The 16,082-nt window shown below is 40.9% G+C and overlaps 1 protein-coding gene across 1 annotated transcript in view; it reads right to left on the bottom strand.

The window, feature by feature from the left end:
* Positions 1-16,082, bottom strand: part of megf11 (multiple EGF-like-domains 11) — a 322,648-nt gene that overhangs the window by 235,668 nt on the left and 70,898 nt on the right. The window lies entirely within an intron of this gene.

Genomic DNA, 16,082 nt, shown 5'->3' with positions numbered 1-16,082 from the left:
TGCATTCACCTATCACCATCCCACCTACCTTTCCCCAGCCCCACCCCCCCTCTCTCTATTTATCTCCCAGCTCCCTTCCCCCTCCCCATTTCCGAAGAAGGGTCCCAACCTGAAACATCAACTTTCCTGCTCCTCTGATGCTACCTGGCCTGCTGTGTTCCTCCAGCTCCACACTGTGTTATCTCTGGACAATATCAAGGCTTGGGTTGATAAGTAGAAAGTAACATTCACGCCACACAAATGCCAGGCAATGACCATCACAAATAAGAGACAATCTAAGCACCGGCATTTTACATTCACTGGTGTTACCATCACTGAATCTTCCACTATCAACATCTCAGCAGTTACCATTGACCAGAAACTTAACTGGACTCACCATATAAATACAGTGGCTGCAAGAGGAGGTCAGAGGCAATGAAGACTGCAGCAAGTAACTCACCTCCTGTCTCCCTAAAGCCTGTCCTCTACCTAAAAGTACGCGGCAGGAGTGTCTTGGAATATTCCCCACTTCTCTGTAATGAATACAGCTCCCACAAAACTAAAGAAGCCTGACGCCATCCAGGACAAAGCAGCCCGCTTGACTGGCACCACATCCACAATCAACCACTCCTTCCACCATCAATAATGTGAAACAGCAGTGTGTATGACTTACAAGATGCACTGAAGAAATTCGCTCAAGATCCTTACATCGCACTTTTCAAATGATCACTTCCATCTGGAAGGATAAGGGCAATGGAATTATGGCAACACCACCAACACCTACAAGTTCCCCTCCAAGCCATTCAGTATCCTGACTTAGAAATATATTGACTTTTGTCACTGTCGCTGGGTCAAAATTCTGGAATTCCCCCCCTAATGACATTGTGGGTCTACCTACAAAACATGGACTGCAGCGGTTCAAGATGGCAGCTCACCACAATATTCTTACTGGCATCTAGACACAGGCAATAAATGCTGGCCCGGCCAAGGACACCCACACCCCATGAGAGAACAAAAATATAAAATGTGAAGCTTTAAAAAATATGAAAAAAAAACCCTTTGCTGTGTGGGGCAATAACTAGAGATAATGCTTTCTAAATTATCGATAATTGATCTGGGGGAAAGAGAGGAGAAATACTTTCACTTAGAATTGTCGGCATATGGAACACCATAATTAAAAAGATAGTGGAAGTTGTCTCCATATATAATTTTAGAAAGGAGTTCCACAAGCACTTTTGGATGAGAAACATATACAATTATGAATAAAAATTGGAAATCCAGGACAAAATCCAGGACGCTGCTCTTTCAAACAGCCAGCATAGGCATAATGGGTCAATTTGCCTTATCCTGTGCTGTAAATTTCAATGATTCGCAGTTACATGGACAACAGTCAAATATATATCCTATAAATGAATGGACAGAGTTTTAGTAAAATGCTACCCCATTCATGTTTATCTTAGGTGGCACAGTTAGCACTGCTGCCTCACAGTGCCAGGGACCCAGGTTTGATTCCACTCTTGGGTGACTGTTTGTGTGGAGTTTGCACATTCCACTATGGCGCCGTTGGTTTCCTTTGGGTGCTCTGGTTTCCTTTCAAAGTCCAAAGTTGTACAGGTTTGGTGGATTGGCCGTGCTAAATTGCGTAAGGTGTCCAGGGGTATGAAAGCGAGATGGATTAGCCATGGGAAACGCAGGGTTACAGGTATAAGGTAGGAGGATGCATCTGAGTGGGATGATCTCTGGAGGGTCAGTGTGGACTCGATAGGCTGAATGGCGTGCTTCCACACTGTAAGGATTCTATGATCTTAACAATGGAACATAGGTTGAAAGCCTAAGACAATATCTAAGTATATTTCTAAGGCCAAAAGATAAATTGTTGCCTTTTGTGGTACAGGAATAACCATCTACAGCTTAAAATGACAAAATAAAGCCACAATATAATCGAACATACTTTTAAATAATACCATATGATTCCTCCATATAACAACCATTTAATCTCTCTCTCATACTCTGCAAGACTACACAATTAAAGCTCTTTTCTATATAGACAATAATAATCAAATTACATTACTTAACTTTTACTAATTTGTCTTCAAAGCATTATCAATGGAAAAACATTATCAATGAAGTTTTCTTATTAACTTGTCAGTTTTCAATGTGCTTTAATTTTTCTTTTTCTCCCAAGTGGAATAAATCTTTAAATCGCAATGCCTGTTCTATTATATTCCTCTGGCAGACATAACAATTGAAACACCAGTCTTACAATCCTAACAGTATGACATCATCACAAACTGCTTTTTTTTTCTACTTTTAAATCTGATTTGTCAATAGATTCTGATTTATGACTGAGAAAGGACTGAAGGACAGGCAGGAAAGTAGAGCTGAGCCAAAATTTTATCAGCTGAGTATATTAAATGGTGAAGCAGGCTTGACTGGCTGAATGGTCTGCTGTGCTCCTATTTCTTATGATCTTAAGGCCTATGAGCGTTATGTATATATGAGTCAGCACGTTAAGAGTAGTGACCTAATTTGACAACATTTACAATCCAACTAGAAATGGAGGATGTCACCAGGGAACTGCAGGCCTGACTTTACTCAAACCCACGGGCAGGTTTTAGTGAGCTAGCCCGTTTACGTATCATCTAACTTTATTCTCCATTGAATGCTCTACGTTACGCTTGCGAGAGTTGACTGGAAACTAAACCCAGCCACTGTACATAGAAACATAGAAGATAGGAGCAGGAGGAGGCCATTTGGCCCTTTGAACTGGTTCTGCTATTCATCACCATCATGGCTGATCGTCCAACTCAATAGCCTAATCCTGCTTTCTTCCAATGGCCTTTGATCCCATTCGCCCCAAGTGCTATACCTAGCCATCTCTTGAACACGTTCAATGTTTTGGCATTAACTAATTCCTGTGATAATGAATTCCACAGGTCACCACTCTTTGGGTGAAGAAATGTCTTCTCATCTCCATCCTGAATGGTTTACCCCAAATCCTCAGACTGTGACCCCTGGTTCTGGACTCACTCACCATCAGGAATAGCCTCCTTTCATCTACTCTGTCTAGACCTGTTAGAATTTTACGAGTATCTCTGAGGAGTCCCCCTCATTCATCTGAACTCCAGTGAAAACAATCCTAACCTAGTCAATCTCTCCTCAAAAAGTTAGTTCTGCCATTCCCGGAATCAGCCTGGTAAACCTTCACTGCACTCTCGAGGGCAAGAGCACCCTTCCTCAAAAAAGGAGGCCAAAACTGCACACAATATTCTAGGTGTTTCTGTCTCCTCAACAAGTGGAGTCATCTTTTCAGTGCCTACTTTAGAAAATCCTTTCATTACCTTAAATACATTTGCCAGGTCACCTCTCTTTGAGAGAAAGAAGTCACACCTTTGTGTATCATAATAATCTTTATTTCTAGTATCTTCATGGAGTTTTTCTGCACTTTCTGCTGTGTCTCTATAACCTTATTAAAATACTGAGACCAGAACTGCGCACAATATTCCAACTAAGTTATTCTCTAGCTAAAATGTGATGCAAGTTTAGCAGAATTTTTCTGTTTTTCAATTCTATCACTCTAAAAATGAACACTGTTGCTTGCTGTTTCAATGACCTTACCAAGCTGTTTCCTTTTTCTAGTGAGTTGAACATCAATAACCCAAGAATCTGTTCCTTGTCTAAATATAAATTTAGCTATATAAAACTCTGCTTCGTCATGAAAGCACATCCAAGGAAGTAATTAGATATTCTTGAACATTGCCCATGTTCTATGCATCTTTTAACTGCTTTATTTGAAGCATTAGAAAGTTAACATACTGATTAATTCACATAATTCAGCAAAAACAAATCTTTCTGGTACTACTTCCTACAGAGTGAACTGTGATAGACCTTTACTCCAGCAAAGGATTGATAAACAGAGTTAACCATAAACCTTTCACAATACAACACCCAAAAATTTAGCCTCTCAGCAACAGGATGACTAATGGATTGCTTAAAGGTCATATTAAAGATCTGTGTAAAAGGCACACAACAGTGGGTCTTTTATATCAGAAGAGTTTGTGAGAACATGCATATGTGAAAGCGTATATCTTCACACCTGTATGTGTAGGGAGGTTCTAATGGTCCTATTAGCTTGTGCTGTGACTTTGAGTGATATATGTATCTGGACTCTAAAATTTATTTGTTTCTCTACCCCAGAGAGAGAAATATAACCATATATATAACAGCAGCATCATAAAATCACAGATACACATCATACTGAGAGGTAATATGAAGACAGAGCTTAAAGACAGATATAAAACTTATTTTAAATTTGGTTAACATAATTTCATTGCATACATATCGATGAGATACACAGGGCCTGGCTGTAGAGATAATACCACTGTTTAAGTGCCTAAATTATTAGGACACATTTCACAAATTTGGGTTGTATTTCCTTGAGTTTAGAAGATTGAGGGTGATCTACTAAATCTTTAAAATGGAAAAGAATTTTGAAAGATTGTAATAGAGAAACCATTTCCTATCACTGGTAAATCCAGTATAAAGGGACATTGTCATAAAATTAGAGTTAAGTCATTTAGGAATGAGATCATGAAGCAATTTATCCACACAAAGGTATCGAAAGTCTGGACCTCTCCCTTGAAATGCTGGGGCACAAATGGAACTTTCAAGACTGAAATGAATAGATTTCTGAGATACAAATATCAAATAATTCAGAGTTAATATAGGTGAATGGAGCTGAAATAGATTTCAGCTATGACCTGATTGAATGGCTTCCAGTCCTTGATGGTCTTATGCCCTCAGTGGTCCAAAGCTAAAGGGAATACTTTATACCAAAGGGACTTAGCAACTATTTTGAATTACCACAAAGAATGTGACACGCTGATCCCTGAAATTGAATCCACTGTATTTGGTTTACACCCATCAAAACAGGCACAGTATCCAATTTCTACTCCAGAGAATTTTGCATTGGCTGAGGTGTTCTGTCTGCAGGTTTACACTGTGTATCCAAGTAAGAACAGTCATGTCACATGCTAATTTCAGATTTGGATGGAGTCGCCATGGGCTCACTACTTTCCTTGTCATGGTAAATGTTAGAGAGGCGTTTTGTTTTCTGTCATTACAGTTTTCCCAGCAATGGAAGAGGCTATCAAAGTATTAACCAGGTCATCATGTAAAACTGCATTTAACAGGCAGCAGATATATCACTACAAAAAGGTCAACAATTAATTTATGTTTCTAAAAGTGAAGTCATACCGTTGACTATACAATAATATTCTATATTGTTGCTAACACCTTTTATAAAAGGTCGGTAGGGTTTCCTCTGGGAAAGGACTTCCTGGTGAGGTGGCCCCTTGCTCTCGTCCTTAAGTAAACTGTTGACCAAGGAGTCATAAAACCTTCTGCCGCCATCCAGTACCTTTGCTCCATCACACCATCTTCATTGGCTGGCAATTGTCGAGGTGATTCATATTTATCCTCCTCTTTTGAGGATATGGTTTGGTGAGTGTCTTCCTCTGGAGCACCAGATAATATAATACACGGTAGATGACAACAAGGCAGGATATCCTTGACGCTGTCCATTGCAATATCTATATCAATTAAGGCATTCAGACCCAATCTTCAAAAGGATAATGCTCTGCTTCAATGTAGCAGTTTCATGTACCTCTCCTTGTGGTGTTGCATTTGCATATGGGAACATGCCGTTAGTCTCAGTTCCTTTCTCCCACTATCCAGCCATGAAGACACTTTGGTAGTTAGAAGAGTTTAAGCAATTGGGATTATCTAAGAATGTTGGAATCTTGGGATCTTCCCACAAACTTTGCATAAAATTTCATGATCCACTTCCATCATCAGACTGCAGATGATTTGAACATTCAGGAAGTAGAACTACTTCTGGTTCACAACAGTTCTGAGGAAGCTTTTTTGGCATATTACTGCAGCAAATGGCCATGCGACTTAGGGAATTCATATATGGTCCCAAACCTGACAGCCTTCACAGCCCGATTGCGAATGTGATGGACTGGCCAGCTCAGCAGTACATGGTATCTGTCATCTCATTTTGCAGCAATGGACTAATCACTAAAAGATTTCACATCCAAAAGATCCTGGAATGAACTATAGGCGAAAAGTTCATTGTCAATGTCACTTTTACTGGAACAGGCAATGGGTGGCCACCAGCTCTCATCACCATTACCTCCAATTCCTGCATTCTAATGAAGCTCCACCACCACCTGGCTGGACAGAAGTAGCCTTCACAGACATTGGTGTTCAGCTGCTTGATCAAGCTGAACCTCTGATGGTACACACTTTAAACTCTATATCATATTCAGTGAGCATGAGGATGTCTTTTGTCCCATGCGCCCTCATAAAATTTAAATGGCTTTCTCAAACAGTTCATGTATGTTATTATTAGTATTTTGAAATTTGGGTCCTGAAGTGAATAGAACCATGATTAGCTTTAAGTTTGGTTTGTATTTTTATATTGTGTGGATTAATAAGGAAGGAATTAGACTCATTTTTGAGTGATGGTGGGACTGGAATTTTTTTTTTTTTACATACAGTTAAATGAAGGTTTTCCAAAAATAAAACCTTGAGGTAAACAGTTCATTGTTTTAGAAAATGAAGAGAAAAAAAATGGGCTTGCGCCCCAGTAACAAAGTGTCCCATGACACAGAAACAGAGATGGAAACAGTTCTTTTAAAAATAGAGAACCATTCAAAAGGTCAGTGAACATACAGGTTTCTCCCAAAGAGTGTGCAGTGAAGGTGTTGTTAGCTTAGCTGTCTCCAGTTAATGTCAGTAAGAAAAAGCTCCAGAAACAGAAGTCTGTGGAAGAAATGTTTAAGGAATCCATGTGAAGAAAAAATGAGCCCTGTTAGCCTTTTTTTTAAGGGTCTCAGTAAAAGACACTGATTAAAGAAAGCATTAAAAAGACTGCTGAAGTTTTCTGGAAATCAAGTATAGCTATGCCAATTGAATATGGAACTTGTTCCATGGAACATTGAAATAGAAATAGGATTGCCCTTCACTGAGGTTTGAGTATTTGTAATATTATTGAGAATAAAAGTGTTGAATTTTTCGGATATTGCAAAAAGACCATTTCAGATAGTTCACATACAATGTAAAGTAGCTTGCATTTTTTCCCTTGTGTGTAATAAACTATAAAGGTCCTTTGTATAGGTATACGGCAGTCTGTTGCATCCATGTTCAGTGACTGACCACTATCAATGTATTACGGATTACCACTGACCAGAAACTGAACTGGACCAGCCATATAAATACTGCAGCTATAAAAGCAGGTCAAAGCCTAGGAATGCTGCAGTCAGTAACTCACCTCCTGACTAAAAGGCATCAATCAAGAGTATGATGGAATACTTTGCATTTGCCTGGATGATTGCGATTCCAGCAACACTCAGGATCTCTCAGAGGATGCACCTTCAAAGTAACCCCCTACACCCTCCATTAGCACAAATGCTGACACCTCCGTGGTATTCTAGCTACATTACAGTAGAGAGCACGTGCTGGTGAGTACATCACTTCCACAACTCCACAGCTGGTTGAGGAAGAAATGTGGCAGGTTGCTTGTGCTCTAGAGGACTGCCAGAGACCAGGCAAGAGAGGACCCCATGTGTCGGCAATTCACCACTTCATACAAATGCACAAGCAGATATAAGAGCAGCACACAGTCTGGCTGGAGATACTGGATAAACTTACTCAAGGGTTGCAGAACACCACCAAGTTGTCTGGACCATGCTGCCTCAGCATGCACATATCTTCTACCTCCATGGACAAGTTGGCAGTTGCCACTAAGTACAAGATCCAACACACTGTGCCTGTTGTATATCTGCACAGATGTGCACTTCACCCCTCTAGCCAGCACTACCGGCAAGCACTCCAGGTGCTCCCACCTCACGACGAGACAGGGCAGCGCCAGTGGCCATCCAGCCAAAGGAGGAACTGTGCCAAGGCACCCGTACCTCCCCACCCCCAAACAAAGATGTCTCCTCTCAAGAAACTCTAGAGGTGATCAGGTCTTCCAATTCTATCCTGCATGCCACCCTCAGTCCTATGGGGGTTCAAGCTAAGGAATGAATGAAGGATTAAGGTACTGGGGCTAGCATAACAACTGGCATGCTGAAGCCATTTACATCTTTGACTTCAGGTTTGGAAGTTGCTGACTTGCATGAATCTCGGTCCACACAGAAGAAAAAGAAATTAGCAGGAATGCGGATGTTGAGTTTCCCACCCACACCCCTTTCATTATTGTTAGCCCCTCTGCATCCCAGCATGCTGCCTCCAGTCCCCACAATTGAGTTCCCACCTTCCCAATCATAGCAGTAGCCTCTGTTAAACCCTCTTAAGTTTTAGTGGACAGATTCCCCCAAGACTGACTGTGGCCCAAGCCTTGGCCAATTTGGATAGACAGCCCCAAGTTACGACTGACCAGACTCCTAACTGATTTCTGTTTAGCTCCCCACCTGATTTATCACAACTCTCTGGATTTATTGCACTGGACCTAACAGACTGACAGTAGACTACTCCCTAGACTAGTGTGATGCAGCCCCCAGATCCAAAATGCCCTAAGCAACCAACTGACTGTTTCCAAGCTCCTGGACTGATGGCAGATGCTGTCCTTGACTTATTGTGCTGGGGCCTCCTAACTAAAGACAGCTGAGTCAGCATCCAGGTAGGCAAAAGTGAGTCAACACTAAGACAGCAAGTGATGAGCCTAGAAATGGATCCTGGTCAAATCCATGAGATGCAGTTTGTCCCTGTGCACCAAGTGTCATGGCAGCAGCATTGCAATGACAGGTGCTGGTATGAAGATGCTATGGCTAAGAGGTGTTTTTTGTCCTGGTCTTCTTTAAAGAGAGGTTTTAAGGCAGAGGTACCAAGCAGTCTACTACAGGCACGCAAAAAAAAAGTTTAGAAGGCTTTGGATTTTTTTTTAAAGTTGGAACAATAAAAGCAGCCTCAAAGAACTAGGATTTTCAATTTAGTTTTTAGTTTTTCAATAGTAGCAGTTATTGCTAGGGTCTCAGCAGGGTTGGAAGCTGCAGTAAGTCTATTTCACTGCTACACTCTCTCAAAATTTTCTCTTGATGCTTTATCATCCCTCCTGAGCTGCTGGTGTTTCACGCGAAACAATTTGTTTTATGAATTTGCCTTTTGCCAAGGGTATGTTTATGTAATGTTGCTATATTGGAACAGTTAATTATTAATAGTTACTGTATTTATTATTCTGTTGAGTTTTCCAACAGAGTTAAGTTATTCAAATTCCTTCTTTGTTTTGTTGTATTTTAACTATAGTGGATAAATCAAGTGTATTTTGCTTTAAATCCAGTAGTTTGACAAATCTATATTGCATCTGGAATACAACACCTTACATTTACTTTTAAAATAGGAAAAAGTTGGGTCTAGACTATCTTCTGAATATTTTGATGGGTTTTGGTTAGGTCCATAACACTGGTGTGCGCCGAAGTGCAGCAATGAATTGCAGAGCCATATTATAAGTATATCGGAGATGTGTCATAAAGGTGCAGTGGGGTTGTTTCGTGTCTGAGGCAAACGTATCCTTGGATTTGGAATTTAGGTGGTCATTGCTGATGGAGCATACCCTGAGATGTTGAGGACTGCTGTCCAAGGTGGAGGTCCAGAAGAGCAAGTAGAGAGTTGGAGTGACCAGGTACCCCTTCTGACTTTCCATCTAATTGGTAAGATTGTGGGAAACTGCATATCAATGAGGCAATGCTAATGCATGCAAATTGGGCAAGTAGGATTCTTGCTGCTCACTAGCGGTATTCTCATCTTGCTGTTCAATATTTTGGTGGAGAACTGAAATTTTTCCCCGCAACTTCTAGATCCTTCTTTCTGTTGATCTCATCCTATTTCCTCAATCGACTCAGTTATGGACCAGACCAGGTCCCCTCAAAATATTTTAAGAAGGTAGCCTAGACCCTAGCTTTTTTTTATTTTTAAAGGCAAATGTGAAGTGCCTGTTCCAGCCGCAATGCAACTGGTCGAACTACTTGAAGTTAAGCAAAACGCAATTTATTTAAACACTGTAATTAAAATACTAACAAAGAAAGAGGAATTTAGAATAACTTAACTGTACTGGAAAACTTAATGCAACAATAGATACAGTAACTATTATTAAATAACTGTTCCAATATAGTAACATCCCATAAACATAACCCTTGGCAGAAAGGAAAATTCAGGCACACGTTCTCACATGCTGTTCTCTAATCTAGGAGGAAAAAATATCAAGAGAAAATTCAGAGAGAGTAGCAGCCAGGAACATTTACCGAAGCTTCCAAATCTGTTGAGACCTAATAGTTTCTGCTTAGAGCTAAACCTAAAAACCCAGAAATCCTGATCTGAGAGAGCTGGCCGACCATTCAGACTGTTAAAAAAAAGCCTCCAAAGCTGTTTGCTCAAGTGGTCTTAATTAGTCGGCTTGTTACCTCTGCTTTACAAGCTCCCTTCAAAAAAAAAGGAAAAAATAACTTAAAGTCACAGCCTCATCACAACTTGCCAATACCCACATCATTCAAGGACTGGAAAGATTCTACCCATTGGTTCTTCATATCGTCTCTTATCTCAAACTTCATTTCCCACTGAACTCAAGTTCCTTTCACTTTCTCCACGTATTGCCTCATTTTTTTTTCTGCTTGTCTTTAACGCACTACTTCTGGCATGTTTTATCTTCTTCTGCCCTCTGTACTTATTTCCAATTCTGCCTCCATGTGTTTTAAACTGCAGGCAGAAGCAATAAGTCAACAGCCCAATAAAATCCCCTGCAAGTTCAAAACTGCAATATAATCTTAGAAATGAGACATTTTTGCAATGTTCACACTATAACCTCATGGTGTGGTGTGGGCATCTCGACCTCGAGATTAGATCAGAGGCTTTGTTTTTCTTCATTGTAACAACGGCATAAAGCATCTGAATTGGATTACAGCCACTAGTCTCTCCATTAATCTATATTTGCAGTTAGTTCTGAAGGACAACCCATACTTCAAAGTGTTAGAATGTACTGTAAAATCTGTTATTAAGTTCTGGCTTATGTAGCACTGCTGATAGATGTTTACCCCCAAACCACATACTATAAAAGTTATAATATACTTTTCGATGTTGCACAATCTGCTATTTCCAGAATATGACTACCTTCAATATTCACAATTTCCACTGCATTTCTTTTTTAGGATATAATATAACTTTTTTGTTTGTATTTTATATTGTCATAAAATGTATTTTTTTAAAAAGCCTCCCCAGTCCACAGCTCTGTTCTTAGTTAACCATACCTCTATGTGAGCTGTGAAAACACACAGCCCTACTTACTAGCCTACATCTGTTGTGTTTAACCAGTTGCAAGACTGTCCTTGGCTTACTTAGAGCATAGTAGCTCATGTCTAGAAACAAAAACAGACAAAAAAAGCACTCCATTCTCTCCTGCCAACATTCAATGTTCTCATATCTCAATGGCATCCACTGACCAACAAGAGACCTCTGCTACAATCTTAAGTTACTTCATCTTGGGTTGCTTTTGCCAATAACATCAAACAGGATCCCACCTCATGTCTCAGTGAACAATCAGCAATGACAGAAGATGGTAACATGGCCACGTCAGCTGAACCTTACTTCGCAGAAGACCGATGGATTAAACTGGAGGATATTCTGAGGTTTTTCTTTACTTTAGTGTGGGTATAAATGTCTGATTAACCATACACGAAAATTCTTCAAAGGCATCTACATACAAAAAGTACCCAGTTTCCTTCTTTAGCAGCCCTTCAGTTTCCAAAGTTCCGAACTATGCTGGAGTTTGGAATGGCACATATACATTGCAGAACCTAAGTTTAGTTTAAATGGAAAGTTTTTCTTTTAACCATTCCACTTCACTTTCAGTAGGTCAAAAGCTTATGATTTTTCACTTAATCTCACCTTGAGCTCTTTGTCTATTGTATGGATGGAATTGCCCAGCTAGGTGAAACTCTGTCAACTTTGTTTTGATTGATACAAACATCTTTTGGTGGTTTCCGGTCATCATCTTCGTCGGTTTTTATTTTGGTTTTTATTTTGCTGTTTAAGTTGTGTCCCACTCTCTCAACCTGATTGCTGACTGAGTTAATGAGCTGCTATAATGCTATTAAGCTGTTGAAGAAGGCAGGAATGTCATTAGTACAGTCCAAAGCTGTAAACTGATCTTCACTGATTCCTTTCAATCCAAGATTATTTTTGATTGACTTGCTTAACATCCAGTTAATGTGACAGTAAAACAGATGTATAGATAAAGGAAGTACTTCTGTTTTCTTAGCTTCCTTACAATGATTTTCTTCCATTCTGACATTGGAAGTCCTGAAGTAACTAAAGAGTCCAATGCTGGATCTGCAAAACCCTGCCCCAGGTGACGAAGGATGTGTTTGATGAGCAGGTTGGATGGATATTTGGATTTTTGAAAGCTTGTGACTTCTATCTGGCACTGTCAGAGACACTTGAGATGGCTGGCACCCTCATGGAAACTTCTTCTTCAGTTTGGCCAGTCTTGGGCAAGGGATCACCATGAATATGCAAGGATGCTGGATTTTTCAGGGAATTCTTGAGGACTCCATTGAACCATTTTCTTTGCCCTCCTGGAAATCACTTACCATAATGAAGCTTGGAGTAGAGAGCTTATTTTGGAAGTTTTATCAAGACACGTGGATGATATGGTATGCCCAATGCAGCTGAATAACCATAACCAGTACCTTGATGCTGGGGGTGGTGACCTGAGAGGTAAACATTGATTTTGGAACCTCTATCATGCCATTTAATTTACAGGGTTTTGTGGAGATATCGCTGGTGATAGTTCTCTCCAAGGATTTGAAGCATTCCCATGTCGCCAAAGGCTGACTTGGCAAATTTCATCAATGTCTATCCTTGCTAAGAGAAGTCTCTATAAGACCCTATGATATTGTACAGGAATTAAGCAGTTTGGCCCATCAAGTCTGTTCAGGCATTCGATCATGGCTGATATGTTTCTCAATCCCATTCTCCTGCCTTCTCTCCATAACCCTTGATTCGCTTACTAATCAAGAGCCTATCTCCATCTTAAATACACTCAATGAGTTGGCCTTCACAGCCTTGTGTCGCAATCAGTTCCACAGATTTACCACCCTCTGCTGAAGAAATTTCTCCTCATCTTGTTCTACAGCATCGTCCCTTCACTCTGAGGCTGTGCCCTGTGGTCCTAGTCTCTCCTACCAGTGAAAACATCTTCTCATAGAATCCCCACAGTGTGCAAGCAGGCCATTTGGCCGATTGAGTCCACGCCAACCCTCCGAACAACATCCTACCCAGACCCTTACCCTGTCCCTAGCCTGCATATCTCTAGACACTACGGGCAATTTATCATGGCCAATTCACCTAAACCACTCATCTTTGGACTGTGGGAGGAAACCGGAGCACCAGGAGGTAACCCTTGCAAACAGAGGAAGACTGTGCAAATTCCACACAGACAGTTGCCTGAGGGAGGAATTGAACCCATGTCCCTGGCGCTAGTCTGACCATTGAGCATCCGCGTGGCCCATTCTCCACAAATACACTATAAAGGCCTCCCAGAATTGCAAAAATTTCAATTAGATCCCCCTCATTCTTCTAGACAGCATCGAGTACAAACCCAGAGTCCTCAACTGCTCTTCATGTGACAAGCCCTTCATCCTTGGGATCATTTTTGGAAACCTCTTCTGAACCCCCTCCAAGGCCAGTACATTCTTCCTTATATACGGGGCCCAAAACTGCTCACAATATCCAAACACAGCCAGGCCAGAACCTTATTCTAGCCCACTCAAAATGAATGCCAATATTGCATTTGCCTTCTTAACTTCCAAATGAACCTGGATGTTAACATAAAGAGAACTAGGGTTCTTACGTCCTTTTGTGCTTCAGATTTCCCATGCTCTTCCCCATTTAGAAAATAGTCTATGCCTCTATTCTTGCTACCAAAGTGCATAACTTCACACACTTTCCCACATGGTGTTCCATCTGCTAATTTTTTGGCCGCTTTCTTAGCCGGTCAACATTCTTCTGCAGCCTTCATAATATTACCTGTCCCTCCACCTATCTTTGTGTCATCTGCAAACTTAGCAATAATGCTCTCAGGTCCTTCATCCAGATTGTTAATATATAATATTGTAGTTCCAACACTGAGCTCTGCAGAACTCCACTTGTCACCAGCTGCCGTCCAGAAAAAGACCCCTTTATCCACATACTGTGGCAAATGGCAGTCAGCCAATCCTCTTTACATGCCAGTACCTTGCTCCTAACATCACAGACTCTTACCTTATTAAGCAGCCTCCCAACAAATGCAGAATTATACACATTATCCAATGGTTTGACTTAGATCTTGATAGTCATGGGGAGGAGCAGGCTAATACAGGACCTTTGTATTCCACATGTTTAGTCTAAGGCCAATTCTGTCATACACTCTGTGAATGCAGCATCAATGATTTGGATCTCAGCCTCTAAGTGTGTGCACGCAGAAATGTCATCTGCTTACTACAGTTCATTGACAGAGGTTGAGGTGGACCTGTTTCAGGGCTGGGAGGTTGAACAGTTTCCTGCATGTCCTGTAAAGTAGCTCCACTCTGACAGGGAACTTCATGGAGATCGGTGGACTGTTGTAGCAGATCACTGGTACAAAGACGCAGCCTTGCTTGACTTTTGCATTCAAATTGGATCTGTGTTGGATTGTTTATGAGGATCATGGCTTGCATGTCATCTTGTGACAGGCGGAATATAGTAACAAACTTCTGAGAGGTAATCAAAATTAAGAGGGATGCTCCTTCCTAGTTGTGAGAGTCAAAGGCCTTTCCAAGGTCAAGAAAGACAACCTCCGCTGTGCTTCTTGGTGGATGGAATGACACTATAATTCTGGTGGGAGATCTTCAGTCACAGTGAGGAGGCAATTGAGAAGGATTACTGCAATAAGCTTCCCTATGGTTGGCAGTAAAGATACACCTCTGTAGTTTTTCATCATTTATGATGTCTCCAAGATCCCCGACACGCTTTCATCTTTCCACATGAGGTAATGTATTGTGCCAAGAATGCTTGTCTACCATATTTGGACAGGGACTCCAAGTACACCAGTGGCCTTACTGGTTCTCAGCTGTTGGATGGCCTTTCCAACTGCATGGCAGGCCGAGGTTGTGCTGAGTTGATGGCAGGTAGCATGCTACAGGATGTGGCTGAAGTCACTGATCACATACTAGGGTCTCTGAACTCTCAGCAGACACAGCCTGCTCAGGAAATAAATATTGACAGATTCTTTCATTCACTCTTCCAGAGGAACAATCAGTTTTCATCCTGAGCTCACAGACGAAGTTTCAGAATCAGGAAATATGTGCTATGCAGTTTATTCTATAGCAGGCTTTCCTCAACCGAAAAACCCACTCACAATTTCTATGCCTGCACACACTGTTCAATCAGAACTGCTGGAAAATCCAGTAAAATAATCAACGCTTTCGCTAAAGCGAGTTTAAGAAACCAAGACCACAAATTATTTGGAACAGTGTGGTTTCCAAGAAATACCTTCTTTAAAACAAAAAATCCAATGTCCTTTCATTGATATCAAAACAAACCAGGCATCTTCACACTTCTTCAAAACTGAGTCTGCAAAAATTATTATATTGAAGTATCTTCGCAACAGTATGAATTAAAGTAGCAGGGGATGAGGTAGCAGGATATTAAAAGTCGGTGAGGGAAACATGGATCAGCGACCACACCTAAGATTTTATAGCATAAACAAAGATATTTTAACAGAAAAGACAGAAAACAAAACAGGAAACACTGCATTCCATCAGGCCTATATATAAATGTACACAGGCACAGACGGATACTCACAAAGAATAGTGAGAAAGGATCAACAAACAGGTAGCAAGAAGCAGACAAGGCTGTCCATAACATTGTGAGACTACTGTTTCAAATCAGAAATATTACTGGAATTACGAAAACAAGGATGGAACCCATTACTGCAGGAGATGAGATAACAAGGTGTAGAGCTGGATGAACACAGCAGGTCAAGCAGCATCAGAGGAGCAGGAAAGCTGACATTTTGGGCCTAGACC

The sequence above is a fragment of the Rhincodon typus genome, chromosome 33, assembly GCF_021869965.1.
Source record: "Rhincodon typus isolate 14 chromosome 33, sRhiTyp1.1, whole genome shotgun sequence".
Classification (NCBI taxonomy): Eukaryota; Metazoa; Chordata; class Chondrichthyes; order Orectolobiformes; family Rhincodontidae; genus Rhincodon; species Rhincodon typus.
The sequence above is the reverse complement of the archived record's forward strand: the minus strand, read 5'-3'. Positions and strand labels throughout refer to the sequence as shown.